Source organism: Felis catus, chromosome D3 (assembly GCF_018350175.1).
Source record: "Felis catus isolate Fca126 chromosome D3, F.catus_Fca126_mat1.0, whole genome shotgun sequence".
Lineage (NCBI taxonomy): Eukaryota > Metazoa > Chordata > Mammalia > Carnivora > Felidae > Felis > Felis catus.
The window spans coordinates 29,671,437-29,684,102 of record NC_058379.1 but is presented as its reverse complement, the minus strand read 5'-3'; positions in this window follow the sequence as shown (position 1 = coordinate 29,684,102).

The window sequence follows — 12,666 nt, the reverse complement described above, 5'->3', positions numbered from 1 at the left end:
TTCCAGTCACTGGGTATGCTTCAGTGGATTCCCCTACATTCTTCCTCATCTGTATAAATTTCTTCCTCCAGAGATCCTCCAATCAGCACCATTAGGGTTAGAGGCCTCCCTCATGGCATGGTTGCTTTATAGGATTTAAGGACCCTGGGTTTAAGTTTAGTTTGAATTAACCTCTTCACTGTGCTACAGGGATGTCACAAATGTTTGCCCCTATAGCCCTAAAAATAGGGATTTTTGTTACAGTAGAGGCACAGGCAGCAAAAGGGTGCTGGACTCATAATCCAAAAGGTCAATGGATCAAAACCATCCTGTGCTGTAATCCTACCTTTTCTGCCATGCTTTTTCTTCTCTTTTCTTTGCACAAAGAATATGTTGGGTTTCTAGCCACAATAAGGTCATAACTTTCAGTTTCTATCTCCGTCCAATCATTCCTACTGCAGGCCTTTTGGGTAGTTATGGGAAAAGTTCAGGAACCTAATGGCCTGGCTCATAAGTGACTATCTCCTCCTCAAGGGAGCACCAGTCAGTCTCCCCCAGATTGGGGTACACATCCAATAAGATCATTTTGTCGGTGGCATATTTACATAAGTGTTTAATGCTATTAATTTCTTTCTAAGCACTGCTGTAGCTGCAGCCCATGAATGGTGATACATAGCTCAGTAGACTCTTGAACATTTAAACTGCAAGGGTCCACTTGTAGGTGGATTTTTTTTTGACAAATATAATACTATAAATGTTTTTCCTTATGATTATATTTTCTCTAGCTTTATTGTAAGAATACAGTGTATAATACATATAATATATAAAATGTGTGTTCATTGACTATGTTATTGGTAAGGCTTCTGGTCAACAGTAGGCTATTAGTAGTTAATTTTGGAGGGAGTCAAAAGTTATACACAGATTTTTGCCTCTGTGAGGGTTTGGTGCCCCTAATCCCTGCATTGTTCAAGGGTCATCTATATTTTTATTTTCCTTCTACTCATAATATTTTAAAATTTCCCTCCTGACTTTTTGTTGACTTTCCTTAATCTTAAGATAGTTGAAGATTTTAAAGATATCCTTCTCTAATTGATTTCCAGTTTTATTTTGTTCAAAAACCTACTTTGTATGATTTCAGTTTTCTTCAATTTGTTTTATAACCTAGGATACAGTCTCTCTTGGTGCTTAGAAAGAATGTGTATTCTGCTATTGTTGGGTGGAGAGTTCTAGAAATGTCAGGTCAAGTGTGTTACATATCACTATAAAGTAGGTCTCTTATAGGTGGCATATGGCTGGGTCTTTTTTTTTTTTTTTTTAATAAAATCTGAGAGGCGTGCCTGGGTGGCTCAGTCCATTTAGCGTCTGACTTTGGCCTAGGTCAGGATCTCGCCGTTCTGAGTTCTGTGCTGACAGCTCAGATCCTGGAACCCGTTTCAGATTCTGTGTCTCCCTCTCTTGCTCTACCCCACCCCACTCACACTCTATCTCTGAAAGATAAATAAACATTAAAAATTTTTTTCAAATAAAATCTGAGAGTCTCTGCCTTTTGATGTGTTTAAGCCATATGTATTTAATGTAATTATCAGTATGGTGGGATTGATGTCTGTGATATAATAAGAAATAAACATTCAGTATTTATCTGGTTCCTTGCTGCAGAATTCCTAAAACTCTTGGAATTTACTGTGTTTTATATGCTAGTGAGATAACTCCTTAGGGGAAGAGGGGCCTAGATAGCTTTAGGATGTGGGCTGATGTCCAGAAAAACCAACCACACAATTAGAGAGTTTTAAAACTTTTAGCCTCACCCCCAACCTTCTGGGAGGGAAGAGGGATCAGAGACTGAGCTCAATCACCATGGCCAATGATTCAATCATGCCTATGTAATGAAAACCTCCATAAAAAAAAAAAACTTAAAATGGGGCACCTGGGTGGCTCAGTCAGTTAAGTGTCTGACTTCAGGTCATGATCTCAAGGCTCCTGGGTTTGAGGCCTGCATAGGGCTCTGTGCTAATAGCTCAGAGCCTGGAGCCTGTTTTAGATTCTGTGTTTCCTTCTCTCTCTGTCCCTCCTCCACTCATGCTCTGTCTCTCTCACTCTCTTTCTCAAAAATAAAAATAAACATTAAAAAAAATTGAAACCTGAAAATGAGTTCTGGAGAGTTTCTGGGTTGGTGAACACATGGACGTGTTGGCAGGGTGGCATACTGGAGAGGGCATGGAAGTTCTGTGTCACCCAACCTCTATACCATGTCCTACATATCACTTCCATTTGGCTGTTACTGAGGTTTATCCTTTATAACCAGTAATAGTAAGTAAAGTGCATTCCTGAGTTCTGAGTCATAAACCTGAGAGGGTGATGGGAACCCCCAAATTTGTAATCAGCCAGGCAGAAGTATGAGTAGCCTGGGTACCCCATTTGTGGCTGGCATCTGAAGTGGACATAGTCTTGTGAGACTGAGCCATTTAACTTGTGGAATCTAATGTTAACTCCAGGCAGTGTCATTATTGAATTGAATTTTCAGACACACAGTGTCAGAATTTGTTGATATGGAAAACAACACATATTTGGTATGAGAAAAACACACATTATTTTCATCTTATTTTTCTTCTGTTTGTTCCCTCCATTTTTCTATTTCTGTTTTCCCTTTCCTGCCTTATTTTCCTTTCCTGGGTTCACTGTTACAGGCACTACCTGCCCAGGATGGGGAAGGAACCAGAGGAGTGATGTTGGCTGAGGTCTCAGGCCGCAGAAAAGCTGATTTCCCTGTTCAGGCTCCTTAGATCCTGCCCCACTTCCCCACCATCTCAGACCCCTTCTCCCTGTGGTGCTGCACATTGTAACCTCTTCTGTTGAGTTCCTCAGACCTTCTGATTCCATGAACCTCCTCATTCTGAACAATCCCTAGAGGCATTTCTTCCCCCAACAGGTATATTTAAATTCAATTTCTAGAAAGCACTACCCCTGACTGGATTAACTTAACATTTTTTGAGGACTTGACCTGTAAGTAACCATTTACCTGTGATACACTGGGGGTGTTAAGTCTACAGAGACCTGCTCCCAGCACCACTGAGGACAGATGACCCCACTGTGAGCCCCATTAGTTTTTGATAGTGCCACCGATTTATCCACCTACTGCTCATTTATGCATAAAATCTGTCTTAACAGGGTCAAAAGAAAATCATGCTGAGGGCAGGCCATCCTATTTGGATTAATGGAGTTATTTTTAAGGTTTATGTTCATCCCAATCTCCTGGTAATGACCAGTCCCCTGCATTTTATGGAATATGGGCTATTTATGGGGGTTGTGAAGTAGGTCACTGTGTAGACAGGCCTTAGCTCCTATGACATCATGGGATAGCATGGAAGTTTGAACCAGGTTTTAGATGCCATTACTTACCACCCTGATACCAGGAGCATCTTGAGGTCAGCACATTCTCCTAAAAGGATCACACAGAATCAGAGCCGCTGGGAACAGCACTGAACAGGATGCAGAAGAAACAGGAAGTAGGACCATGAAGGGAGGGGGTGATCCTTTGAAAACAAGGAACCTTATTAACCACACCAAATTTGGGTGATGTCCAGAGTGAAAGAGCACGTGGCTAGGGGTGAATGATGGACTTGGTGGATAAGAGGTTACATGTGCATTGAGGATAATTGTTTCCTGAACTAAGATGGTCTCTGATCTGGCTTGTGAATTCAGTCCATTGAAAGGACTTGGGGGGTGCCTGGGTGGCTCCATAGGTTAAGCATCCGACTTTGGCTCAGGTCATGATCTCGCAGTTCGTGAGTTTGAGCCCTGCATCAGACTCTGTGCTGGCAGCTCAGAGCCTGGAGCCTGTTTTGGATTCTGTGTCTCCCTCTCTTCCCCTTCCCTGCTCATGCTCTGTCTCTCTCTTTCTCTCTCAAAAATAAACATTTAAAAATTAAAAAGAAAAAAAGTACTTCAGTTGATCTTATAAAACCAACTCAAAGAATCACTTCCCCTCACTTTTTTTTAATGTTTATTTCTGAGAGAGAGAGCCAGAGAGACAGAGTGCAAGTCAGGGAGGGGGAGAGAGAGAGGGAGACAGAGAATCCGAAGCAGGCTCCAGGCTCTAAGCTGTCATCACAGAGCTGGATGCAGAGCTTGAACTCATGGACCATGAGATCGTGACCTGAGCCGAAGTCAGATGCTTAACCAATTGAGCCACTCATGAACCCCTCACTTCCCCTCACTTTTATGACAATAATGGATGACTCCTAGAAAACAACTGGACACATAGTGCCACCATACCCTGACAAAACTGAATAAAGTGCCCCACTCTTGCATGAGACCTTCCCCACTCCACCCACAGGGCACAAATACGTTCTGTGGTGGGATCAGAGTCATCAAGGTCCACACCGTCCCTGTTTCTCTCTCACCCTAAGCTCCTTCTGACCCTCAACAGCAGCAGGACTTCCCAAGCTTCTGGCTTCCCTTTAAAGTCACATAGGAGCGTTTCCCCAACCCCATACAAAGCACTATTCCTGGAATGCAGTGTCTGCAGCCTCTCTGAGGCTGTTTCAGGCTAGGAAGGAAGCTCTCCATCTGCCTCCTGCAAAGACAGGAATCACCCAGTGGTGGGACTGCCTGTGAGTCTCCCAGGCCTCTAAGATGCCAGGTGTGATGGAGACAGGAGGGCTCTGTTGCCTGCCTGTCACTCTCAAAGACTGGCCTCTGAAGGGTCAGCTCTGTGTCACCAGTGTTGGTGAGCTTTATCTCAATACCACAGAGTTGAAATAAGACTGAAGGACTCTATTTTGGGGTGGTCTTGAGCGTTAGCTTTTTTGAGCTCTCAAACATATTTAATGGGAAGTTGGGAGAAGGAGAATTAGGGACCATAAGTACAAACTCACTTTCAATTGCTGTCTCTATAGATTAGTACCATAACTCCTTTTTTTTAAAACTTATTTTTATTTATTTTAGCGCACATGTGAGCAGGGGAGGAGCAGAGAGAGAGAATCCCAAGCAGGCTCCATGCAGTCAGTGCAGAGTGCAGTGCTGGTCTCGAACTCAGAAACCGTAAGATCATGATCTGAGCCTAAATCAAGAGTCAAATGCTTAACTGAGCCACCCAGGTGCCCCAATACCATAACAACTTAAAAGATTTTTAACAACCACGAAGGATCACATTACTCAGAGTCTGTGAATCCCAGTCCTTCTTTGTTTCAGTGAGGAGATTATAGAGCTAGACCTGGTTAGAGTCAGATATAAGCAGATGCTTGGCACCATCTTTAGGTGCCAGAACAGCAATTGGGGACCCAGAGCTGAAGGCTTCCTTGAGTCTGAAGAAAGGGACAGGAGAAACTGGGAGGGCTACCTGGTTTCTGCTTATACTAGAACACCCTGTAGCCTCCAACCCAGAAGCAGTCGCTCTGGTGAGTGTGGCCAGTTGACCCCTGGGACATGGAGAGGGAAAGCAGCTGACTTAGCATGGGCTGAGAGAACAGATACATGGATCACTCAGCAGGGGGCCAAGTTGTACCTGCTCTGGGGTCTGACCCATGCTGGGGAGCAGCCCCCAGATATCTGAGAACTATCCCCACTCACACAAGGAGATGAGCACAGAAGACCAAGCAGGCTGTGGGAGATGCAGTGGGGCTGGGCTACCCTAGGTCTTTCTTCCCCTTTACTGACCTACAGATGGGGGAGTTGCTCACATAAACTAGTCCCCACTCAATGCCTTCTCCAGTCCGTCCCTGAGCCCTGCTTTAGGCCTGAGCTGAGAATCTGTAGGGAGACGGGGCTGAGAGGGCTGTGTATGCCAATAGTTATTTCAGAAATTTTATTTTTTAAATTTATTTTTAGGAGGGGGGAGGGGCAGAGAAAGAGGGAGACAGAGAATCCCCAGCGGACTCCACACTGTCAGTGCAGAGCCAGATGCAGGGCTCAGACTCATGAACCATGAGATTATGACCTGAGCCGAAACCAAGAGTTGGGCACTTAACAGACTGAGCCACCCTGGTGCACATATTTCAGAAATTTTAAAAGTGAATAAATCAGTGACCACTTATGATACCACTGCCCAAAGAAAGTGTCAGTGCTTTGGTGGATTCTCTCCCATTCATTTGCTTGAGACCATTATACAACTGATAGTAAATTATTTCCTGAACATAAATATAACATGCTCACTATAGGGCAAAAGAACAGATGAAGACCAGATTGGGATCCTGTCAGCTCCAAATAGCTAAGGGGGTAGAAAGTGGATGAACCCTAGGGCCAGAAAGCACCAGAAAACCCTAATAAACAATTACTCGGGTCTGACCTTCACCTTTTGCCTCTTAGGAGAAGTAGTATTGGGGGGGGGAGGGGGAGACTCTCAGACTGTAACTACCCAGATCTGTGGGTTTGGAGGTGGAAGGATAGGAAAGGCAACTTCCCTGAGATCAGACCATCTCCACTTGTTCTCAGCTCAGCATAAGCTAGACCCTGGGCAACCCCCCTGGTTCTAGACCTGAATACCCATGGTGCAGAGTGTGGGTTTGTGGGTAGCTTCTCTTAAGGCAATGAAACTCCAGCAGTTCCATATCTATCTTGTCTTCTAACAGGCAAACTAGTGACAATATTGAAATTTACCTGAGCCCTGTGTGCCCAGAAAACAGCCATGGTTAATAAATCTATCCCCAGCCTGTTTTCTGAAAAGTTGTGTTCTAGGAAAGAGCTTACCTCAAAGAATTACCTTTCCCATTAGGTAAGATTCACTCCCCACACTTTCTCATGACTCTTGTTTACCTGTGGCAAGGCCAGACACAGACCCTGAACCTGTTGAGATTGAAAATGTTTGTCTCCCTGAAACTAACCACAAACAAAAATTTTTGCTGTTCAGATAACGGACTTGAGACTTCACCCACTTGCAAACAATCCCATCCGCAACTGGTTTACCCCTCGCTATAAAAGTGTGAAGCAGAACCATTCTGCCCAGACACTCAGATTTTTGGATCCAGAGTGCTCTCCTCATTGCAATTACCCAAATAAAATCTCCTTAATTGTCCAGTGCATTTTGTCTGACACTAGGTTACCTCCTGCTCCAAGCCAAAGCCACCATTCCTCCCATTCCTATCCAAACAACCCCCTCTATCCCATTGCCATCTTTTTCTCCATTTTCCTTCTCTAACCCTACCAGGTTGATCTTGGAGGTTAGCATCTTTATTAGTACCATCTCAAACAAACATCTAGTCACCGGATCAACTCTTGCTGAGCTGATCACCCTGAATAAATCAGTTTACCTTTTTTTTTAATGTTTGTTTATTTTTGAAAGAGAGAGAGAGATAGGGCATGAGCAGGGGAGGGGCAGAGAGAGACACACACGCACAGAATCCAAAACAGGCTCCAGGCTCTGACCTATCAGCACAGAGCCCAATGCGGGGCTTGAACTCATGAACTGCAAGATCATGACCTGAGCCGAAGTTGGACACTTAACCAACTGAGCCACCTAGGTGCCCCTGAATAAATCAGTTTAGAAGAGAATGATCATTAAAAATAAATGCAATACCTGTCTCTCAGCCTCCCTGTCTTAAGGAAAAAATTTCCGAAAATCACTGTTAGAAGGGGCCATGAGTGAACACATTCGAATTTTTGCTCCCAGAAAAGTTTCCCATGCCCTCATGAAGCTTTTATTCTAATTATGGGCAGGTGGAGAGACAGTACACCAGATACACAAATATGTAACATGACAGGTATTAAATATAATGAAGGAAAATGGGAAAGGGGAAGCGACCGTGTCTGTAGTCAGGCTGACACTAAACCTACACATTACCTTTTTTAAAGACTCAATCTATGGATTAAAAAAAGGTTGGGGCACCTGGGTAGCTCAGTTGGTTGAGCGTCTGACTTCAGCTCAGGTCATGATCTCACGGTCCATGATTTCGAGCCCCATGTGGGGCTCTGTGTTGACAGCTCAGAGCCTGGGGCCTGCTTCAGATTCTGTGTCTCCCTCTCTCTCTGCCCCTCCCCTGCTCATGCTCTGTCTCTCTCTGTCTCAAAAATAAATTTAAAAACATTTAAAAAAATTTATAAAAAAAAAAAAGGTTGAAAAGATCTGTCACCAATCAGCATGTGGACTTTATTTGGATCCTGATTGACATAAACAGCTGATGGGATGACTGAAAATTTGAACACAATTGAGCACAGACTAGATATTTGATATATACAAAATTAAGTTCTTTGCATGTGATGAAATGACGTGGTTATTTTTTATACTTTGGAGATAAATGCTAAACATTCGCAGATGGAGTGATGTGATGTTGGGGATTTGCTTCCAGAAATACAGAAGGAAAGAAGAGACTGTGCATGTAATGTAAAAGGATTGGTATTGATGATTATTGAAGTGGAGTGAGGGGTACATGGGATTTATCGTACTATTTCTTTTTCTATTTTTGCATTTCCATTGAAAAAGCCTTTTTAAATTTTTTTTAATGTTTATTTATTTTTGAGAGAAACAGAGACAGAGCTCAAGCAGGAAAGGGGCAGAGAGAGACGGAGACACAGAATCTGAAGCAGTCTCCAGGCTCTGAGCTGTCAGCACAGAGCCCAACGCGGGGCTCAAATTCATGAACCATGAGATCATGACCTAAGTTGAAGTCAGACGCTTAACTGACTGAGCCACCCAGGTGCCCCAAAAAAGACTTTTTTTTTATTTTTTTTCAACGTTTATTTATTTTTGGGACAGAGAGAGACAGAGCATGAACGGGGGAGGGGCAGAGAGAGAGGGAGACACAGAATCGGAAACAGACTCCAGGCTCTGAGCCATCAGCCCAGAGCCCGACGCGGGGCTCGAACTCACGGACCGCGAGATCGTGACCTGGCTGAAGTCCGACGCTTAACCGACTGCACCACCCAGGCGCCCCAAAAGACTTTTTAAAAAACTGCTGTAATGGCCTGAATTGTGCCCCTCACCCTGCTTCCAAAATTCATTTATTGAAGTCCTAATCGCCAGTTCCTCAGAATGTGACTGTATCTGAAGATGGGGCCTTGAAAGACATAAGTAACATGAGGTCACATGGGTCCGATGTGACTGGTGTCTTTATAAGAAGAGGAGATTGTGACGCAGACATGCACACACACAGGGAACCAATGTGAGGTGGGGAGGTGGCCATCTGCAGGCCAAGGAGAGAGGCCCCAGAAGAAACCAACTCTGTCAACACCTTGATCTTAAACTTCTAGCCTCCGGAACTGTCAGATAATAAATCTGTTGTGTAAGCCACCCAATGTGGGTTATTTTGTTATGTATGGATGCCCTCGTGAACTAACACAAATGACTTCAAGGAAGAAACTAGAGAATTTAAAGCAATGCCTGGCAAGTTGGCCAAGTACAGCTTTCTGATTCTACAACACTCACTTTAACAAAGTTGTGAAATTCAAATGATCACATGCTTGCAAAAATGTGAAAGATGAAAAATACTAATAATCATAATGAATAGATTTTTTAAATATTTATTTTTGAGAGAGAGTGTGAGCAGGGAAGGATCAGAGAGAGAGACAGAGGATCCAAAGCAGCTCTGCGCCAACAGCAGTGAGCCTAATGTGGGGCTTAAACCCATGAACTGGGAGATCATGACCTGAGCCAGAGTTGGATGCTCAACTGACTGAACCACCCAGGTATCCCATGAATAGAATTTTTTAAATGTTTATTTATTGTGTGTGTGTGTGTGTGTGTGTGTGTGTGAGAGAGAGAGAGAGAGAGAGCGAGCAGGGGAGAGGCAGAGAAAGAAGGAAAGAGAGAATCCCAAGTAGGCTCTGTGCTGATGTGGGGCTCAAACTCACAAACATAACCTAAGCCAAAATCAAGAGTCAGCCATTTAGGGGTGCCTGGGTGGTCAGCTGGTTGAGTGTCCAACTTTGGCTCAGGTCATGATCTTGCTGTTACGAGTTTGAGCCCAGCGCTGGGCTCTGTGCTGACAGCTCAGAGTCTGGAGCCTGCTTCAGATTCTGTGTCTCCCTCTCCCTCTGCCCCTCCCCCACTCATGCTCTCTCTCTCTCTCTCTCTCTCTCTCTCTCTGTGTCTGTCTCTCAAAAATGAATAAACATTAAAAAAATTATGGCACAAAAACAGACATTCAGATTAATGCAACAGAATAGAGAACCCAGAAATGGACCCACAAACATATGGCCAACAAATCTTTGACAAAGCAAGAAAAAATATCCAGTGGAATAAAGACAGTCTCTTCAGCAAGTGGTGCTAGGAAAACTGGACAGCGACATGCAGAAAAATGAACCTGGACCACTTTCTTACATCATACACAAAAATAAACTCAAAATGGATGAAATACCTAAATGTAAGACAGGACACCATCAAAATCCTTGAGGAGAAAGCAGGCAAAAACCTCTTTGATCTTGGCCACAGCAACTTCTTACTCAACACATCTCCAGAGACAAGGGAAACAAAAGCAAAAATGAACTATTGGGACCTCATCAAAATAAAAAGCTTCTGCACAGCAAAGGAAACAATCAAAAAAACTAAAAGGCAACTGATGGAATGGGAGAAGATATTTGCAAACAACATATCAGATAAAGGGTTAGTATCCAAAATCTATAAAGAACTTAACAAACTCAACACCCACAAAACAAATAATCCAGTGAAGAAATGGGCAAAAGACATGAATAGACGCTTCTCCAAGGAAGACATCCAGATGGCCAACCGACACATGAAAAAATGCTCAACATCACTCATCATCAGGGAAATACAAATCAAAACTGCAATGAGACACCACCTCACACCTGTCAGAATGGCTAGCATTAACAACTCAGGCAACAACAGATGTTGGTGAGGATGCAGAGAAAGAGGATCTCTTTTGCATTGCTGGTTGGAATGCAAACTGGTGCAGCCACTCTGGAAAACAGGATGGAGTTTCCTCAAAAAATTAAAAATGGAACTACCTTATGACTCAGCAATTGCACTACTACTAGGTATTTATCCAAGGGATACAAGTATGCTGTTTCCAAGGGGCACATGCACCCCAATGTTCATAGCAGCACTATCAACAATAGCCAAAGTATGGAAAGAGTCCAAATGTCCATCAATGGATGAATGGATAAAGAAGAGGTGGTATCTAGATACACAATGGAGTATTACTCAGCAATCAAAAAGAATGAACTCTTGCCATTTGCAACTAGGTGGATGGAACTAGAGGGTATTATGCTAAGTGAAATTAGAGAAAGACAAATATCATATGACTTCATTCATATGAGGACTTTAAGACACAGAACAGATGAACAAAAGGGAAGGGAAACAAAAATAACATAAAGACAGGGAGGGGGACAAAACATAAGAGACTCTTAAATATGGAGAACAGAGGGTTACTGGAGTGGTTGTGGGAGGGGGGATGGGCTAAATGGGTAAGGGACATTAAGGAATCTACTCCTGAAATCATTGTTGCACTATATGTTAACTAATTTGGATGTAAATTTTTAAAAAATAAAGTTAAAAAAATAAAAGCAAAGAAAAAAAATTTTTTTAATTTTTTTAAGAGTCACTTAACCGACTAAGCCACGCATGTGCCTCGCATAGTGACTAGGATTTATTGAGGCCTTAGTACATGCCAGGCATTAGGGTAGAGCTCTCCATGAAATATTTGGCTTGCTCCTGCCAATAATTTCATGACCAAGGTTCAAAAAGATTACGTAGTCAAATAACTCAGTCAGAGAGTGAAGTTTCACCCCGGACCATTTGAGTCCATGCAGAAGCCCCACTCAAGCACTGTTTCTCTGGTAGATTTGGTAAAGTTTCCTTCTCATCCTTGGGAAATTTCAGTTGTTTAGATCTTGCTGCCAATATCTGAAGACAATGGAAAGATTCTCTCACAAAGCAAGGCCATATATCTCTTTTAGTCTCCTCTTCCTTCAGTGCCCCATTTAGGAATCTTCATCTTCAAAACCATGGCTGGATGGGGCTGAATTGGCAGTGACAGCTTTAGGGTGACCTTTTATTCAGATAACTCCAGGATCCTCTCTAAGAGGACTCCCTGAAAATCAATCACTTGAAGTAGAGCATTCATGGAAGAAAGTTAGCTTCTGTTACCATATGGGATAGCAGTAGTTTGCCAATTCCACGCTGTCCATATCCCAAGATTATTAATTTAATGCATATATTACAAATACATGATCAAGAAGGATACTTTGAATGACCACCGTTTAACAAGACTTATAAGGCCATACAAGATGTGGCCCTGCTTTTCTCTTTACCTATGCTTTGCTTTAATATCTCAGTTAGAGGCTAACTTCAGTTCTCCACACCTACCATGCTCCAGCTCATTTCAGGGCCTTCTCACATGCTATTCCAATTGTCCAGAATGTTTATTCATTCTTTTCTTCCTCCTATTGTCTCTTCCTCTGAGAATCCTTTCATGAACCTAAAGATTGTAAACTATGGTGACAACCTACCTTTCAATGTTCTTTTTCCCTTTTTAAAGCAATGTGAACCCACTTCATTCTTTGCTAAAGTTTTCAACATGCAATGACTCTTTGTTTTGGCCTCACTAGTTTGCCAGGAGAGTGCCATAAGGCCCCTGGGACAAGATGAACCAAAATAGGCAAGCGTTTTCATCAATTCACATAAGGTTAAAAGCACAATTGTAAATTGAGTACCCATTATCTATAAGGCTCAGTGCTGTGTGATGTATATATTTTCTCACAGTAACTCTAAAACAAGTATAATTATAATCCCCCTTTTAA